The sequence below is a fragment of the Jaculus jaculus genome, chromosome 13 (assembly GCF_020740685.1).
Source record: "Jaculus jaculus isolate mJacJac1 chromosome 13, mJacJac1.mat.Y.cur, whole genome shotgun sequence".
NCBI lineage: Eukaryota > Metazoa > Chordata > Mammalia > Rodentia > Dipodidae > Jaculus > Jaculus jaculus.
In genome coordinates, this window is record NC_059114.1 from 3,184,082 (window position 1) to 3,201,921 (window position 17,840).

At 47.7% G+C, this 17,840-nt stretch overlaps 4 non-coding genes across 4 annotated transcripts; 1 reads left to right on the plus strand and 3 right to left on the minus strand.

Annotated features, from left to right (window-relative positions):
• Positions 1 to 3,938: 3,938 nt before the first annotated feature.
• Trnam-cau lies at positions 3,939 to 4,011 on the minus strand. The gene has a single exon. It is a non-coding gene; the product is annotated as a tRNA-Met (tRNA).
• A 1,514-nt stretch (positions 4,012 to 5,525) lies between these two features.
• Positions 5,526 to 5,599, plus strand: Trnai-aau. Its single transcript has one exon. It is a non-coding gene; the product is annotated as a tRNA-Ile (tRNA).
• A 1,885-nt stretch (positions 5,600 to 7,484) lies between these two features.
• On the minus strand, positions 7,485 to 7,557 carry Trnav-cac. The gene has a single exon. It is a non-coding gene; the product is annotated as a tRNA-Val (tRNA).
• A 982-nt stretch (positions 7,558 to 8,539) lies between these two features.
• On the minus strand, positions 8,540 to 8,612 carry Trnaa-agc. The gene has a single exon. It is a non-coding gene; the product is annotated as a tRNA-Ala (tRNA).
• Positions 8,613 to 17,840: the final 9,228 nt, after the last annotated feature.

Genomic DNA, 17,840 nt, shown 5'->3' on the forward strand with positions numbered 1-17,840 from the left:
AAGGTGAGAACTTTTTTCTCTTTTTATAACTTTTCAAATTCACATGTAATTATGCATATATATGGCACAATGTGATAATGTATATAAAATCTATAATGATCAAAGCTGGGCATATGCCTTTAATCCCAGCACTTAAGAGGCAGAGGTAGGAGGGTCACTGTGAGTTTGAGGCTAGCCTGGGATTACAAAGTGAGTTCCAGCTCAGCCAGGGCTAGAGTGAGACCCTGCCTTGAAAAATGAAAATTTTTTTTACAAATATTTTATTTATTTATTTGAGAGAGAGAAAGAGAGAGAGAGGAAGAAAGAGAGAATGGGCACCCCAGAGTCCCTAGCCTCCAAATGAGTACCAGATGCATGTGCAACCTTGTGCATCTGGCTTATGTGAGTTCTGGGGAATTGAACCTGGGTCCTTAGTCTTCACAGGCAAGCACCTTAACAACTACTCCAAAAATTTTTATAATAATTAAATCAGGGTGATAGTATTACTGTCTTAAACGCATTATTATTTGTGATGGGACCCTTTGAACTCTTCTAGCTCCATATAAAATATGTCATAAGGTCTGGAGAGATCTCTTAGTGGTTAAGACACTTGCCTATAAAGCCTAAGGACCCAGGTTTGATTTCCCCAGTACCCACGTAAAGCCAGATACACAGAGCGATGCACGTATCAGGAGTTTGTTTGCAGTGGCTAGAGGTCCTGGCATGCCCATCCTCCCTATCAAATAAATAAACAATTTATTTTTTTAAACATGTAATAAATTTTAAACTGTAGTCACACCACTGTGCTGTAGAATATTACCTAATAATAAAAATGTACTCACTGGGCTGGAGAGATGGCTTAGCGGTTAAGTGCTTGCCTGTGAAGCCTAAGGACCCTGGTTCGAGGCTCGCTTCCCCAGTTCCCACGTTAGCCAGATGCACAAGAGGGCGCACGTGTCTGGAGTTCATTTGCAGAGGCTGGAAGCCCTGGCGCGCCCATTCTCTCTCTGTCCCTCTATCTGTCTTTCTCTCTGTGTCTGTCGCTGTCAAATAAATAAATAAAAATTTAAAAAAAAAAATGTACTCACTACTGAACTTGAAATGGGGTATCATGTGTTCAGGAATAGAGTCCTTGAACCCCAAACCATTACTTCATGTCTGCTCTTAACCAAAACACTGGATGAAATAAGATCTGAGAAGAATAACTATTAAATTATTTTATCTATTTTAGGGAAGTACAAAATTAAGAGAAGGAAAATAGATACACCCATGTGTTCTGACAGCCCAGTTGGTATAGGCCTGGAAGAAAAGTAAAAAGAGAGTTAAAGAGGAAAAAACAGAAAATTCAAAGAGCTCATGGCTTGTGGAAGGTAGGAGGGGTAAAGAGCCCATGTGGGAGTAGGGTGGGGGTTCTCGGCTGGGCTGAGATGAGGGGGTGACTCATCAGAATCTGGAGGCTCAGGAGTGATGAACAGGCCGCCAAGAGAGCTTGCTGTCCCCTCATAAGCATATTTATGTCCTTATGCTGGCGGGACATGCCTTCCTGCCCAGATGAGCCAGAGGCAGCTGATGGGTGTGGGCTAGAGGCTGGCTCCATTACTCACTCATGGGGCCGCTTTGGTTTTTGATGCCTCTTTCTTTGGAGTCTTACAAAAGCCAGTGTCGATACCGATGTCTTGTAGTGTTTCCCAGGTGTCCTCCAATACCTTCATAGTTTCAGTTCTTTGATATACTCTGAGATTTTCCTTTTTTAAATTTTTTATTTTTTTATTTTTTTATTTTCGAGGTAGAGTTTCACTCTAGCTCAGGCTGACCTGGAATTTACTATAGTCTCAGGGTGGCCTCAAACTCATGGCAATCCTCCTACCTCTGCCTCCTGAGTGCTGGGATTAAAGGCGTGTACCACCACGCCTGGCTAGATGTTCCTATTTTTGTGTATGGTACTAGAGGTCTGGTCTCATACTTCTGCCTATAGATACTTCAGTTTCTCACCTGAAATCCTTCATGATGAAATTAGCGATGAGCAAATGGTTTGAGTTTTAAACACAATTTAAGTCTGCTTTACAAGACGGAACCTTGTAATCCAGGCTAGTGTGAGGGTAGGACAGTCCCTGACTGGGGCCAGGGAAATAGTAGTTTGAGTGGAGAAGGGGAGTCAGCGACAGGCCACTGGGGTCTGGATGATGATGGTTGTCTGCAGATCAGTCCTGGGAGCTCCAGCGCCTAGCTCTTGATGGTTTCCTCCAGGCTGGCAGAAAGATGCCAGGCACTGTGGCTGCACTCGCGATAGCACCTCACTGACTGCTCTGGGCAGACTGGAATGCAAAGTCCCCAAGTGCTTCCGACCCTCTTCCCTCTCTAAACCTATGGGTCTCAACTTGACCCCAGCCCTGCCCTCCCTGATCCTGTAGAAAAGGGTATGAGGCACCACCATCTGGTGTCCCCATCAGCTCCAGTTTTGCTAAACATAGTCTTAGTAGTTTTTCCCCCCTCTCTTTAACTCTTAAAACGTATCATCCTCTGCCTTCTGGCCTTTGTGATTTCTGAGGGAGAAAAGTCACCTGCTAATCTACTGAAAATCCCTGTTGCTGGGAGCCTGCATCTCTCTTGCTCACTTGAAGACTCTTTGCTTTTGTCCTTTGACAAGATGGCTTCATGCGGATGCTGAGCTCCTACTTGGAGTTTTTTTGAGCTTCTTGGACACAAAGACTCACAACTTCCATCAAATTTGACAAGTTGTCAGCCATTAATTCTTCAAATATTGTCAAATATTGGGGAGTGGACACTATGCCATCAGCGTCTCTCTGGGAGGGGGGGACACTATGCCGTCAGCGTCTCTCTGGGAGGGGGCACTATGCCGTCAGCGTCTCTCTGGGAGGGGGCACTATGCCGTCAGCGTCTCTCTGGGGAGGGGACACTATGCCGTCAGCGTCTCTCTGGGAGGGGGGGACACTATGCCGTCAGCGTCTCTCTGGGAGGGGGGGACACTATGCCGTCAGCGTCTCTCTGGGGAGGGGACACTATGCCGTCAGCGTCTCTCTGGGGAGGGGACACTATGCCGTCAGCGTCTCTCTGGGGAGGGGACACTATGCCGTCAGCGTCTCTCTGGAGCGTGGACACTATGCCGTCAGCGTCTCTCTGGGGAGGGGACACTATGCCGTCAGCGTCTCTGGTGAGGGGACACTAAGCCGTCAGCATTTCTCTGGACCGGGGACACTTTGCCGCCAGCATCCCCCACCCCGCTGTCCCCGCAGCCCTCGTCCCCCCTCGCTCTGGACACGGCCGACCACCACCACTTTCCCTGCCGCCCAGGCCCTTCCCACACAAATCCAGTCCCGGGAACCTCGTGCTCCACGCCCCGGCTCCGAGCCCCGAACACACAGTCCGGGACGACGGCTGAGGCCGGTGCTCTGTCCCCCGGGGACCCGGGCACGAGACGGGCTTCGCCTGAGCCGGCGTGTCCACCGCAGAGACTCCGGAGCCCACCCGAGGCCGCTCGGGACCACGGCAGAAAGAAGTGTCCAGACTCCCAGGAAAGCTCGGCTGTGCAGCCCGAGGCCAGGGCGAACCCGGACGGGCGGGAGACCCTCTGGTCAGAGCCCGCCGCACTGTCCTGACGCTGTCGGAAGAAAGGACCCTCCGGGTGCTTGCCTGTGAAGCCTGAGGACCCCGGTTCGAGGCTCGATGCCCCAGGACCACGTTAGCCAGTTGCACAAAGGGGCGCACGCGTCTGGAGTTCGTTTGAAGTGGCTGGAAGCCCTGGCGCGCCCATTCTATCTGCCTTTTTGTCTCTCTGTCGTTCTGAAATAAATAAGTAAAAATTAAAAAAAAAAGAAATATTACAAAAGAAAGGACCTATTGGGGCCTCGCGGACGTACGATGAGGAGTCCCAAACACTCTAGTAACCTTATTTCCCACTTCACCAGTATGTAAGCGAAATGAACCGTAGCAGCAAAAGGTGCCCTCTCTGAGGCTCGAACTCAGGACCTTCAGATTATGAGACTGACGCGCTGCCTACTGCGCTAAGAGGGCGACGAGCTCCCGCGCTTGCGCCCGCGCGACAGGAATGGACGGATTTCGTGGTGACGGTCGTTTTCAGGTAGGACTTTGTCCTTTTACCATTTGCGGAAGGAAGCGGAGCTACACGGGTAACTCAGAGCTCAAGGGAGAGACTGGTTTCCGCTCACACTGGACAGGAAAGGACATTCGAGTCGGAGTCACTCGGAGCCTTTGGAGGGAAGTGTGGCTGGGAAGAGGAGGAGGAGACACCTTTCTCAGAGCGACCGTGGGTGCCGGCGTGGGCCCCTGGCTTCCGTGGAACTGCGGGTGACTTGTGGGCGCTGCGGCTCTCCTCGGTGCAGGGAAGGCTCTGCTTCCGTCCGCCGTTGTCCTGGAGTCAGGACTCGAACCTGCGGACGGCTGCGCGTGCAAACACGCAGAGCCCGCGGCGCCCGCGAGCTCAGGCCGGCATCTGACCGCTGCTGCTCCGACGGCCCCGTCCCTGCGGGTTTCCCGTGCGTTTCTCTAGACACTTGAACGCCCCGGAAGACACACTTTAGGACAAATGTATCTCAGCATACACTTACTTTATAGCCGCGCACTGATGGCTATTCTCAGTGTTGTGGGGGTAGCTACCCAGATTACTTTAAAAAAAACCAAAACTTTTTACCGACAATCTCCACACATTGACGACGTACCATGATCACAGTCCGCTCCCACCGCCCTTCATTTCTCCTCCCAAGTTCCCCCTTCACCGAATCTCTTCTTTCCAGCTAGTCTCTCCTATTTTGATGTCACCAGTTTCCCTCTTATTATTTTAATAATAATAGAGGAGGGGACAGGAGGGGAGAGGAGGGGAGAAAAGGGGAAGGGAGGGGAGGAAAGGGAGGGAAGGGGTGGAGAGAGGAGAGGAGGAGAGAAGAGGGGAGGAAGAGAAGAGGAGAGAGAAGAGGTGGAGAGGAGGAGAGGGGACGGGAGGAGAGGAGAGGGGGGAAGAGAAGGGAGGGGAGAGGAGGGAGGAGCAAGAAGGAGTGGAGAGGAGAGAGGACGGCCTACCCGGAGTCAGGCTGGGCGGGAACCTCCCGGGAAGGTTCCTCCAGATGCTCCACACTAGAAGCCCGGGAGCGGCCCCGTGAATTCCGTGAAAATGGGAATTTAGTGCATGTGGGGAGATGGGCGAGGGTCGATGGTTGCCTTAGGGAAAACGTCAGAAAACGGCGGCGGCGGCGCGCAGAGGAGCCGAGCGCGCTTCCCTGGAGCCCGCGGAGCCTGGCGCGGGCGGGGCTGGCGGTGCCCTGGGTGCCCCGAGCGTCCCCGGAACCAGCCCCAGTCCTGGGTCACCGGACAGGGACCTTTGTTCCCTTTCGCAGAATTATATTTCTAGAAAGATTTTGAACTCAGAAAGGAGAGAGAGAGAGAGAGATTGCACCATTTTTTCCAGCTCCAAGATAAATTTACAAACAAAACGAAATCACAATTCCATAAGCAATAAAATAACATTCACCTTCAGGTATCTGTAGGACGAGCAAGAACTAAGGCCCTTGTCTGGCCGGTTAGCTCAGTTGGTTAGAGCGTGGTGCTAATAACGCCAAGGTCGCGGGTTCGATCCCCGTACTGGCCACTAGGTTTTTTTTTTTTTTTTTTAACACATTTCATGCTCCCTGCTAGGGAAAAAAAAAAAAAACAAAACACTTGCATTACTTGTTACGCAGGGTTCTTCTGGAGGGAAGAGCTGGTGATGGAGCTGAGAGAAAACAGTTCTGCAGTGGAGGGAAACCGGCCAACACCACGTTAAGCTTCCAGCCATGGAGCCCTGTCTACCTCGGCACGCTGTGCTGCAGGAGTCCACTAAATAACCAGCGCCACCACCCACAGGAACCCTGTCCTTTCTTCATTTCTCCTTCCTCTCTCGACTGAAGGAAATGTCCCATTTAGAACGACAGCCTTCCATCCACACTTCGCTTGACCAATGGATGGGTTAGGTCTTAACTTTCTTCTGGGAGAAATTTTTTCCTGACAGTTTTCTAACCTCCTGTACTTCTAGCTAACCAGGCATATGCCTTGCCTAGCTCCGTTACATTAAAAAGTTAATAATTAGGGCTGGAGAGATGGCTTAGACTTTAAGGCACATGCCTGCGAAGCCCAGATCCCACATAGGCCAGATGCACATGGTGGCTCGTGCCCATATGGAGTTTGCAGTAGGTAGAGGCCCTGGCACGCCCATTCTCATTCTCTGTCTCATAAATAAATGAATGAAATATTTTTTAAAAATTAAAAATTAGTAATCATTATTTAAAATGTTAAACTTAATAATTATAAAAGTAATAATTAGTAATACAAGAAGTCAGACATACTCTCAGATATTTCCCCACGTTTTCAGCAATTTAAAAAAAAAAAAGTTGCTGCCGTGGGGCTTGAACTCAGACCTCCTATGCGAGGCAATCCCAGTACAAGGCACACTTTTAGTCTTTTATTTTATTTTGGTTTCAACCACTTGCCTAAGTCAATCATATTTGCCTAGTGGGCGGAACCAGAAAGCAAGAACTGAGCTGCAGGCCCGGCGGAGGGGAGAAAAGAGGGAGTGGGGAGTAAGGGTCGGCAGAGTGCCCCAACTCGGATTCTCGCAAACAATGTCCCCTGCTCTGCCCAGCGTCTTGGCCAGTGTGCCGCCGTGCCACCTCGGCTGTCCTTTGGCGGTCACGAAGTGCCCAAACATTTCAGTTTTTAAGGCGGGAACCTCAAGCCCGGGGGCTGATAGACAAAGGCAGTCTGGATCTGCTGTGTCTTGGCTTCTTTTGAACTTCTCCCCTCGTCCATGCCCCGGTGGTCCTTTCCCTCCTTGTTCATGCTGGCCTGGCTGTGCGGCCGCTCACCCGCTGTGGCCAGGGTCTGAGTCCCAGGTTTGCTTCCCGCCTCGCCTTTTTCAGGCCTGCGACAGCTGCGCTGGCCTCCCAGTTCCTTTGAAGGTCCACACAAGCGAATGATGTCTGCGACGTGAAGAAGCGCGTCTCAGGCTCCCGGTGGACACACGGGTCTGCAGGATCCATGCTGTCCGCACACAGTGTCCCTGGTCAGCAAGCACAGGGCTCACCCACCCAGCTCAGCCCAGCAGACACCAGTGGACACACAGGGCTGTAGGATCGCAGTGTCCCTGGTCAGCAAGCACAGCTCAGCTGAGCGGTCACTGTCCTTTCTTCCCTGTAGCACAGCCAGGACCCCGGGCCTTAGTGCAGAACCGACAATGGTCCAATGATGGCCCTGGACATCCAGAGAGGACAGAAAGTCGCACAGGGTAGACTGTCACTTTCCCAAGACTTCAAGGTTCCCATCAGCAGCAGAAGAAAGTGAGTCCTCGCTCGGGAAGGTCCACCTGGGGCGTCGGGGTCCCGTGGCGGGGCTGTCTTGATAGGGCCAAAGGTTGAGCCAGAGCTGCTGGGAGGAGGAGAAGGAAGGCGGAGAAACGGGAGTTCCACATTCCCAAAGGAAAACGAGCCAAAAAGCCAGCATGTTTCCGCTCGGTTTCGAACCGAGGACCTCTCGCGTGTGAGGCGAGCGTGATAACCACTACACTACGGAAACGACACACCAGACGCTCCACTTTCCCTCCATGGTGGGATCGCGGGCTCGCGGGCGCGTCCTGCAGAAGTCACACAGGTCCACAGAAACAGAACAGCGACAACAAATAAAATAAACCAAAACCCCAACCAGCAAGGAGTAGGGATGGAGGTGCGGCACAGGGCAGGGGTCAGCGCGCTGGGCGGCGGCTGCGTGGACGGGGTCCTCGCGTGGAGAAGCCCTGCGCGGTGCACGGGATGCGCGCGTGTGCGCAGAGCGCGCGGACGGGGGAGGGCAGGGACGGACATGGCTGGAGCAGGAGACCCTTGAGAGAGAGAGGGGGGGGAGGGTGTGGGGGAGACTGTGATGGCTGAAGACCTTCCGGAGAGCCCTGGGCAGACGGCTGGAGCACTGAGGGGTGTTAGGAAAAGGTTTTCAATTTTGATCTCACAGAGGCTGGAAGTGGGAAGCTGGCGTCGTGGGACAGTGAGCGGCCGAGGATGGGGTTCGAATGGGGTTCGTCCACTCTGTTCTGTCTGCTGCCCGACAGCAGCGTGGACGCCTGAGGCACCTCGTCCAGTCCTCGAGGAGGAGAAAACACCGTCCACCCCATTCTACAGGCCTCGACAAGCGTTTACAGTGGACACCGGAGCAGATGGAGGGGACGTGACCCCTGGTGCACAGGGAGATTCTCAACGCCTGGTGAACGAATGCTAGTGGATGAATTGTGGGTGCAGAAAACACGCAGGACTATGCGCTAAAGTCAGATCCGATGTTTGTTCAGGTCTCGTGGCGATGCAAATGTACACAGGACGCATTTTAGTAATTAGCGTCGCTTGAGAACTTGTCCCGTGCCATGTCACCCGCTCGCAGTGTGTCAAGCACCGCAGTCCCAGTCAGCTCTGTTCTTTCTCCATCAGTTTGGGCGCCACTAAGAAAAGGTTGTCTTCGAAGGATGTGTAATCCGACCTGGAGGCCCCAGGAGGGAGACCCAAGGTGTAAAACCTGGAGGATGTGGGCGTCGATCCCACTGCCTCTCGCATGCTAAGCGAGCGCTCTACCGCCTGAGCTAATCCCCCGCCCCCTGTTCTAGCTCCTCTGTCCGTGAGCTGGTCCTCTCCCCATTACCCGCTGTCTCCGGAACCCCAGAACGGTGACTGTCAAGGCAATGGATGCACTCGTCCGCTGTCTGCTCGAAAGCCATTTGTCAGGATGAGAAAAGGGAACTCGAAGGAAGGGGACATTAGAAAGGTTTGGTGCCATCAAATCCCACGTCCCAGCCTGGGTACATGTTTGTCCCTGAGGCAGCAGGTCACTTGAAGCTCGGCAGCTCTGGCTTCATCCCCACAAGTCCGAAAGGAGGCAAAAGTAACACACTATTTCCGGTCACTGTGTCTTCTAAGGTTATGCATTCAATAATTGTTTGGTAAGTAGTAGGAGGAACGCCGCGGTTTAATCCATGTACAAATCGTAGGTCAGCTAAATCAGCGTAACCAACAATGCCCGCCCTCTCCACTCGCGCTTGGTCACCACCATTCTCCTCTGTCCTTGTAAACAACTTTGCCAGATTCAACACTGCAAGTGAAGTCATGTGGATTTGTCACCCTGAACCTGGTTTACGTCACCACACCACGTCCTCCAGCTTCATCTCTGGGGACTCCTTATTACAACCGCTTCAGCAGGGTCCACTGGGCAAGTGCAAGGTTTTCTTTGTCCATCCGTCAGTGGATGGACGTTCAGCTTGATCCTGTATCTTGAAGTTGGGAGTACCGCTGCCCTGCACATGAAAGAGACTCTGGACTTACTGGAAATTCAGCCCTCAGGATGCAGTTTGGGATCCTTTCTCCCATCCTGTCGGGGATGGGGGGGGGGGTGTCTCTTTCCTTTGTCGCGCTCCCTTCTCTGTGCAGAGCTTTAGTCTGGTGTCATCCTGCTTGTCTGCCTTTGTGTTTGTTGTCTCTCTTTTTGAAATTAAACAGTCATAGACTAATGTCATGGAACGTTCCCTCTCTGCTTTCTTCTGGAAATTTCGGTTTCAGGTCTTAACATTTAAGTCCATTTGATATTCGCATGTGATGTGAGATGGGTCCCAACATCACTTTTCTGCATAGGGATGTCCAGCTCTTCCAACACCATTTGTTGAAGATACTGTTCTATCACAATTGTTTCCTAGAATTTTTGTTTTGTTATGACTTTTATTTTTTTCAGACATGGTCTCAGCTTGTAGCCTGGGCTGGCTTCAAACTCCAGGCAATCTTTGTGCCTCAGCTGATTGGAGACAGAAACTGGCTAGATGGCTTAGGGGTGATCGACTCCAAAGTTAATAGCTTTCTCCTAGCTGAGTGCAGAAGTTGTCCTCAGGCCTGTTGGAGAAAATCTAGACCAGCACTCAGAACTAACACTTGGAAGTAGAGGCAGGAGGATGACTCTGAGTTTCAGTTCAGCCTGGCCTAACAGTGAGTTCTAGGCTACTCTATTCCAAAATAAATAAATAAACAAATAAATAAAATAGGGGGCTGAAGAAATAGCTGAGTGGTTAAAGGAACTTGCTTGCAAAGATGGATGGCCCAGGTTCGATTCCCCAGTACCCACATAAAGCCAGATGCACAAAATGGCACATGTGTCTGGAGCTAAAAACAAAAGGGAGGCTGGACAGATGGTTCAGCAGTTAAAGGCATTTGCTTGCAAAGTCTGCCAGCCTGGGGTTTGATTCCCCAGTACCCAAGTAAAGCCAGATGCAAGATGACCTGGTGTACCCATTCTATCCCCCCCCCAATCAGCTTGCAAACAAACAAACAAACAAACAAACAAACAAACAGTTGAGTGTGGTGGTGCACACCTTTGATCCCAGTACTCAGGAGGCAGAGGTAGGAGGATATCTGTAGGCCAGCCTGGGGGCTACATAGTGAATTTCATGTTGGACTGGACTCGAGGGGAAAACCAAAATAATAATAAAAATCAAACCAACCTCATTTTACTATTAATTCTTTCCTGTTTGGGGTTTCAGGGTTGTTTTCCTTCCTATACTTTTATGGCAATGAGCACATGCCTCACTTGTGATGGTCCTCAGTGCTGTCACCAGCTCCTTCCTCAGCTGTCTCTCCATTCCACTGTGTGTTTCTTGAGACCAGTGTCCTGTGTGTACAGTAAGTAGTATTCCATTAAAATCTGTGTGCATGCCTGGGCTAGAGCGAGACCCTACTGTGAAAAACGAAAATAAATAAATAGATAAATAATAAAAACCTGCCAGGCATAATGGTGCACGCCTTTAATCCCAGCACTCTGGAGGCAGAGGTAGGAGGATCACTGTGAGTTCGAGGCCACCCTGAGACTACAGACAGAATTACAGGTCAGTCTGTGCTAGAGGGAGACCCTACCTTGAAAAACCGGAAAAATAAAAAATGAAACAACAAAAATCTGTGTGCATGAGTGAGGGGCAGAGGGGAAACTGCCGGTAAGCATTAGCAAGGTTAACCCGTGGTATGGACAGGCTCACAGGTGCACAGTCTCTTGCTGTCCCAAGCCAGGCATTCCCATGGAAGCACAGTGAGCTGCTAGCATCGTGCCCTGCCTTGAATAAGGCTTTACTTTCTCCATATGACTCTGGTCCTGCCCGTTACAAAATCTACTTTCATGGATTTTTTTTTCTTTGAATTTTAAGTGGCTCTATCTTTGGGGACACAGTTGAGGGTGAGAAGGTGTCCATTAATGGCACTGAGTCAGCCAGGCTAGGTTCTAGCTAAAAGCTGAGACACAGGTCTCCCAAGTGAAGACAAGAAGGGAATGTCCACAGTGACACATGGAAGCAAATGCTTACCAAACTAACCACACAAGATAGAAATTTTCATTCCAGCTACATCACTGCTTTGCAGTTTTCATCAGGCCAGTGATCAGGATGCTTAAGAAATTTATCTTTGAAATATTTTGCCCACAGCCACTTCCCACCATACAAAGAGGAAAGTTTCAGCAATAGCTCAGCACATTCATAATGATACAGGTATTGGGGTTCCTCTGGCAATAAATGTTGGGAGGGTCACTGGATTCTTGTCTCATGAATTTGATGAATGAAACCCACAGACCAGAGGACAAAGTTCAGAAATATCTTATTATGGCTTACAGTTTGTTTATTTATTTATTTATTTTGACGTAGAGTTTCACTGTAGTCCAGACTGACCTGGACTCCATGATCCTCCTACCTCTGCCTCCCAAGTGCTGTGATTAAAGGTGTACACCACCACACCTGGCTTTAGGAAAAAGCTTTAAGAGAAAGAGTATAAAGGAAGGAATGCACAGCTCTTGCCCAAGGAAGTAATAGGGGATTTGAGAAGCTCAGAACTTAAGAAAAACAGGAATGCAGAATTCTTGCCCAGAAAAATGTGTTCCAGAAGGCAAAAAAAGGTTCAGGAATCCCACCTTGAGACTTATGTTGGGGGTATGTCAGCCCAGTGGCTGGGAGTCTGGTCTAGCCAGCCAGTCCTGTTAAAAGGTGTTTGGGAAGGATTTTTGGAAAAAGGCAATCATCCCAGAAATGTTAATTCTCTAGGAAGGGCCTTCTCAGGAGGGGATGGATCCGGGGGCCTAGGTAACCCCGTACACACCCGGACGTTCCTCTGCTGACCTCGTGAGCAGTGACCGGACATGCGAGGCGGGCTGCGGCGGCGGAGAGCGGGGCTGCCGGGCGGTGAGCCGAGGCCCTGAGCTCAGCCTCCCCGCGCGCTGCTCGCGGAGCCTGGAAGGGAGTCTCGTCCCCGCGCTCTTCGTCGGCACGGCCAGGTCCGCGCCGTGGTGCGAAGCGTGTGACCGCGGTGATGGTCACCGGCGTCCTCAGCGCTTCTGGATGCAGCGACGCCCACCGGGCGCGGATGGACTCTGCTGTGCCGCCTGCCTGCGGGGTCAGCTCCTCCGGTCACGTCCGCGCTGCCCTGCGAGCCCCCTGCGTGAAGGAAGGCCCTGACCTCTCCTTCCTGACTTACATGTATGCTCTGGCTTTGGGAAAATAAACTACTGATTTCTCACAGAATTCTTTTTTGTTTTTATGTTTTTGCTGGGCTGGAGATCAAACCAAGGGTCTTAAGTGTACTAGCACTGAGCTGCATGCCCAGCCCTAAAATACTGAATTCTGACAGCCTAATTGCTGTCACTGTTTTTCCAGTGCCAACAAGAAAGTCACATTCACATGATATGGATGTTCAAATGGAGGTCAGCTGGGTCTTGTTTTTTCAACTTCTTGCAAACTCCAAACTCATTCAGAATTCAGTGTAACAGCTGTATTCCTCACCCATGCACCAATATAACAGTGAAGCACAAATATGACATGGGAATTTCAGGTTTCTTTGAGAGTTACGGGGGCTTTCTCAGCCTTTGGTTGGGTTTTAACCAATGTGTTGTTAGGGTGAAGGACTTTACTGCAGTCATGAAAAATTTCCAGTGAGTCAGGGGACTCCATACTTCATCTGCAGTGACAAAGAGCACACAAACCAGAGGGAAGTTTAGACAGATTTTATCATAGAGATTACATAGCTCACAGCACTTGAAAGTAAAGAGGAAGGGCTAGAGAGATGGCTTAGCAGTTAAAGTACAAGCCCCGGAAGACAGACTCACATGTGTCCCTGTGGCTCAGTGAAGAGAGGCAGAAAAACAGAGCAGAGTCCAGCAAGACAGAACAGAGTGAGGTGGAGTTTGTGACAGCAAGAAGACAGGAGCCTTTATAGGCAAGAGGAAGACCTGATTGGTTGGGAGGTTTGGAGGGCGGAGCCTGGACCTCCTGCATAGGTTGCCTGGACTATGGGCAGCAGCAGACGCAGTAGATCCGTCTTGATTGGACACAAGTTCCATTTCTGCCAAGAGTTCTGTTCTTTTTTCCTCTTCTGTTTTTCTTTCCAGGTAGGGACTCGCTCTAACCCAGACTGACCTGGAATTCACTATGGAGTCTCAGGGTGGCCTTGAAGTATGGTGATCCCCCTACCTCTGCCTCCCAAGTGCTGGGATAAAAGGTGTGCACCACCACCACCCTGCAAGAGTTCTGTTCTTGTGTCAGGGCGAGATGGCATGTGGTGTGGCATCTCCTGCTTCAATTTTGGACCTCAATTTCTAATCTAATCTGCCTTTAAAAAAATACAACAACAAAAAAAAAGCTTTCTCCCATGCTCCTTCAATACCAAAATCCTTTTTTTTTTTTTCAAGGTAGGGTCTTGCTCTAGACCATACCACCCTGAAATTCACTATGTAGTCTTAGGATGGCCTAGAACTCACAGCGATCCTCTTACCTCTGCCTCCCATTTGCTAAGACTAAAGGCATGTGTCACCACACCTGGTGCAAAATCCTTTTAAAAAAAATCATAATAATACACAGACCGCTGCAGTGGCCGTGGCGCACTAGAAAGCCACCAGGCTCAGCTTGAGCTGCAGGGAAAGCCAGGTGAGGGGAGCTTCCACTCACACCAGAGCTCTCCGCAGACTCAAGAAATGCAAAGGGAGAGCGGCAGTGAACAATGAAGGAGCAGATCACAAGGTAGAAGAGCACATGGAATAGCTAGAGAACTAGAGCAGCATCGGCAGCCTCCCCTCCCCCACTGCCAGTGCCCAGCTCCAGGGCAGAGCAGCGGCCCAGGGACCCCACATGCCTACTTGAATTGACAGCAGGACCGAGCAGGAGCAGAGGATGCAAAAATATATACATTATAACACAAGAGATGCCAAAAATCAAGACAATATAAATCCACCAAAAAGTATCAATACATCAGAATGACCTCTAGTGAGAACGAGTTAGAGGAAATGCCTGAGAAAGATTTCAAAAGAATGATTACAAATAAAAAGAAAAAGAAGTCAAAGCAGAAATCAAAGGAATGAATGAGAAAATCAAAGGAATCAAAGAAAACACAGGACACCAAGTTAATGAAATAAAGAGGTCAATATAAATAAGGAAATAGAAATAATAAAGAAAAATGAGTCAGAATTGCTAGCAATGAAGAACACAGTTAATGAAATAAAAAACTCTGTAGAAAATCCCAACAGTAGAATGGATGAAGGAGAAGACAGAATATCTAAGATAGAAGACCAGGTGGCAGATCTAATACAGTCCAACAAAGAGAAAGACAAACTAATAGAAAAGTATGAGTGGGAATTTCAAGATATTCAGAACACTATGAAAAGACCAAACAAGAATTCAGGGCATAGTAGAAGGAGAAGAATTTCACTCCAAAGGCATAGTAGGTGTCTTCAACAAAATCACATAAGAAAACTTCCCCCAAATTGGGAAAGAGGTGCCAATGCAGTTACAGGAATCCCTTAGAACACCAGCCAGACAAAACCTTGAAAGAACCTCTCCTTGTCATATTATAATCAAACTACCAAACACACAAACCAAAGAAAAAAATATTGAAAGCAGCCAGAGAAAAAAAAAATCCAGTTACCTACAAAGGCAAGCCTATCAGGATTACAGCAGATTACTCAACACAAGCTTTAAAAGCCAGAAGGGCATGGAGTGATGTATTCCAAGTCCTGAAAGATAACAACTGTCAACCAAGGTTATTTATCCTGCAAAACTACCCATTCAAATAGATGGAGAAATAAGGACATTCCACGACAAAAGCAAGCTAAAGGAGTATTTGAAGACAAAACCAGCACTACAGAAAATACTTCAAAGAATCCTCCATGTTGAATAAAAAGAACACATATAAGGAACCAGGAAAAAACAAACAATACTCAAATACTAGTCAACCCAAGAGGGCAAAAAAGAATACACACATTTCAATATTATCTCTTCATATCAACAGCCTCAACGCCCCAACCAAAAGGCATAGGTTCACAGACTGGGTTAAAAAGCAGGATCCTTCAATTTGTTGCCTCCAAGAAACACACCTTTCTACAAAGAATGGACACTATCTTAGGGTGAAAGGTTGGAAAATGGTGTTTCAAGCAAATGGAACTAGAAAACAGCAGGGGTTGCTATCCTAATATCTGACAAGGTAGATTTCAGTCCAACATTAGTTAAGAAACATAAGGAAGGTCACTATATATTTATTAAAGGCACCCTCCAACAGCAGGACATTACAATCCTAAACATATATGCACCTAACATGGGGGCTCCCAAATTCATCAAACAAACACTATTAGAACTAAGGTCACAGATAACACTAAACAGTGGTAGTGGGTGACTTCAACACCCCACTCTCATCAATTGACAGGTCATCCCAGGAAAAAATAAACAGGCAGGCATCTGGACTAAATGAGGTCACAGAAGGAATGTACCTAACAGGTATCTACAGGACATTTCATCCAAATGCTACAGAATACACATTCTTTTCAGCAGCACATGGAACATTCTCTAAAATAGACCATATATCAGGACACAAAGCAAATCTTAACAAATACAGGAAAATTAAAATAATTGCTTGCATTCTATCTGACTACAATGGAATCAAAGTACAAATCAATAGCAAGAAAAGCTATAGAGCATACACAAAATCATGGAAATTAAACAACACACTACTAAATGAGGAGGGTCAATGAAGAAATCAAGAAGAAAATCAAAAAGTTTATAGAGTCAAATGATAATGAGAACACAACATAAATCTCTGGGACACAATGAAGGCAGTCCTTAGAGGCAAATTTATAGTTTTAAGTGCCTATATTAAGAAATCAGAAAAGTTGCAAGTAAACGACCTAATGTTTCACCTTAAAGCCTTGGAAAAATAAGAACAAAGCAAACTAAAAATCAGTAGATGGGAAGAAATAATAAGGATTAGGGCAAAAATTAATGAAATAGAAAGAAACAAAAAAAAATCCAAAGAATCAATGAAACAAAGAGTTGGTTCTTTGAAAGGATAAACAAGATTGATAAACCCTTAGCAAATCTGACCAAAAGAAAGAGAAAAGAGACAGAAATTAATAAATTAGAGATGAAAAAGGTAACATCACAACAGATGCCAGAAAAATTCATAAATTCACAGGGGCATACTATAAAAGCATATACTCCACAAAGTATGAAAATCTAAAAAGAAATGGATGATTTCCTTGATCTATATGACCTACCTAAATTAAATTAAGTTGAGATCAATCACTTAAATAACCATGGAGATCCAACCAGTTAGCAAAAATCTCCCAACTAAAAATTGTCCAGGTCCAGATGGATTCACTGCTGAATTTTACCAGACATTCAGGGAAGAACTAACACCATTGCTTCTTAAGGTTTTCCATAAAATAGAAAAAGAAGGAATCCTACCAAATTCTTTCTATGAAGCCAGCATCACCCTGATACCAAAATCAGGCAAAGATAGAACAAAAAAAGAAAATTACAGGGCTGGAGAGATGGCTTAGCGGTTAAGCACTTGCCTGTGAAGCCTTAGAACCCTGGTTCGAGGCTCAGTTCTCCAGGTCCCACGTTAGCCAGATACACAAGGGGGAGCACGTGTCTGGAATTCGTTTGCAGAGGCTGGAAGCCTTGGCATGCCCATTCTCTCTCTCTCTCTCTCTCTCTCTCTCTCTCTCTCTCTCTCTCTCTCTCTCTCCCTCTTTGTCTGTCGCTCTCAAATAAATAAATAAATAAATAAAACTTTTAAAAGAAAATTACAGATCAATCTTCCTCATGAACATAGATGCAAAAATTCTCAACAAAATATTGGCAAACAGAATACAAGAATATATCAGAAAGATCATTCACCCTGACCAAGTAGGCTTTATCCCAGAGATGCAGGGATGGTTTAACATATGCAAATCAATAAATGTAATACATTATATAAATGGACTGAAGGACAAAAATCATATGATCATCTCATTAGATACAGAGAAAGCATTTGACAAAATCCAACATCCCTTCATGATAAAAGTCCTACAGACACTGGGAATAGAAGGAACATAACTCAATATAATAAAGGCTATTTATGACAAGCCTAGAGCCAACATATTACTAAATGGGGGAAAAAATGGAAGCTTTTCCACTAAAATCAGGAACAAGACAAGGGTGTCCACTGTCCCCACTTTTATTTAATATAGTCCTGGAAGTCTTAGCCATAGCAATAAGGCAAGAGATGCACATAAAAGGGATACAAATTGGAAAGGAAGAAATCAAGTTGTCCTTATTTGCAGATGACATGATTCTATACATAAAGGACCTAAAGACTCTACCAGCAAACTGTTAGAGCTGATAAACACCTACAGCCATGTAGCAGGATACAAAATAAATACACAGAAATCAGTAGCATTCCTATGTGCTAACAACAAATACACAGAGGATGAAATCAGAGAATCACTCCCACTCACAATTGCATCAAAGAAAATAAAGTACCTCAGAATAAACCTAACCAAGG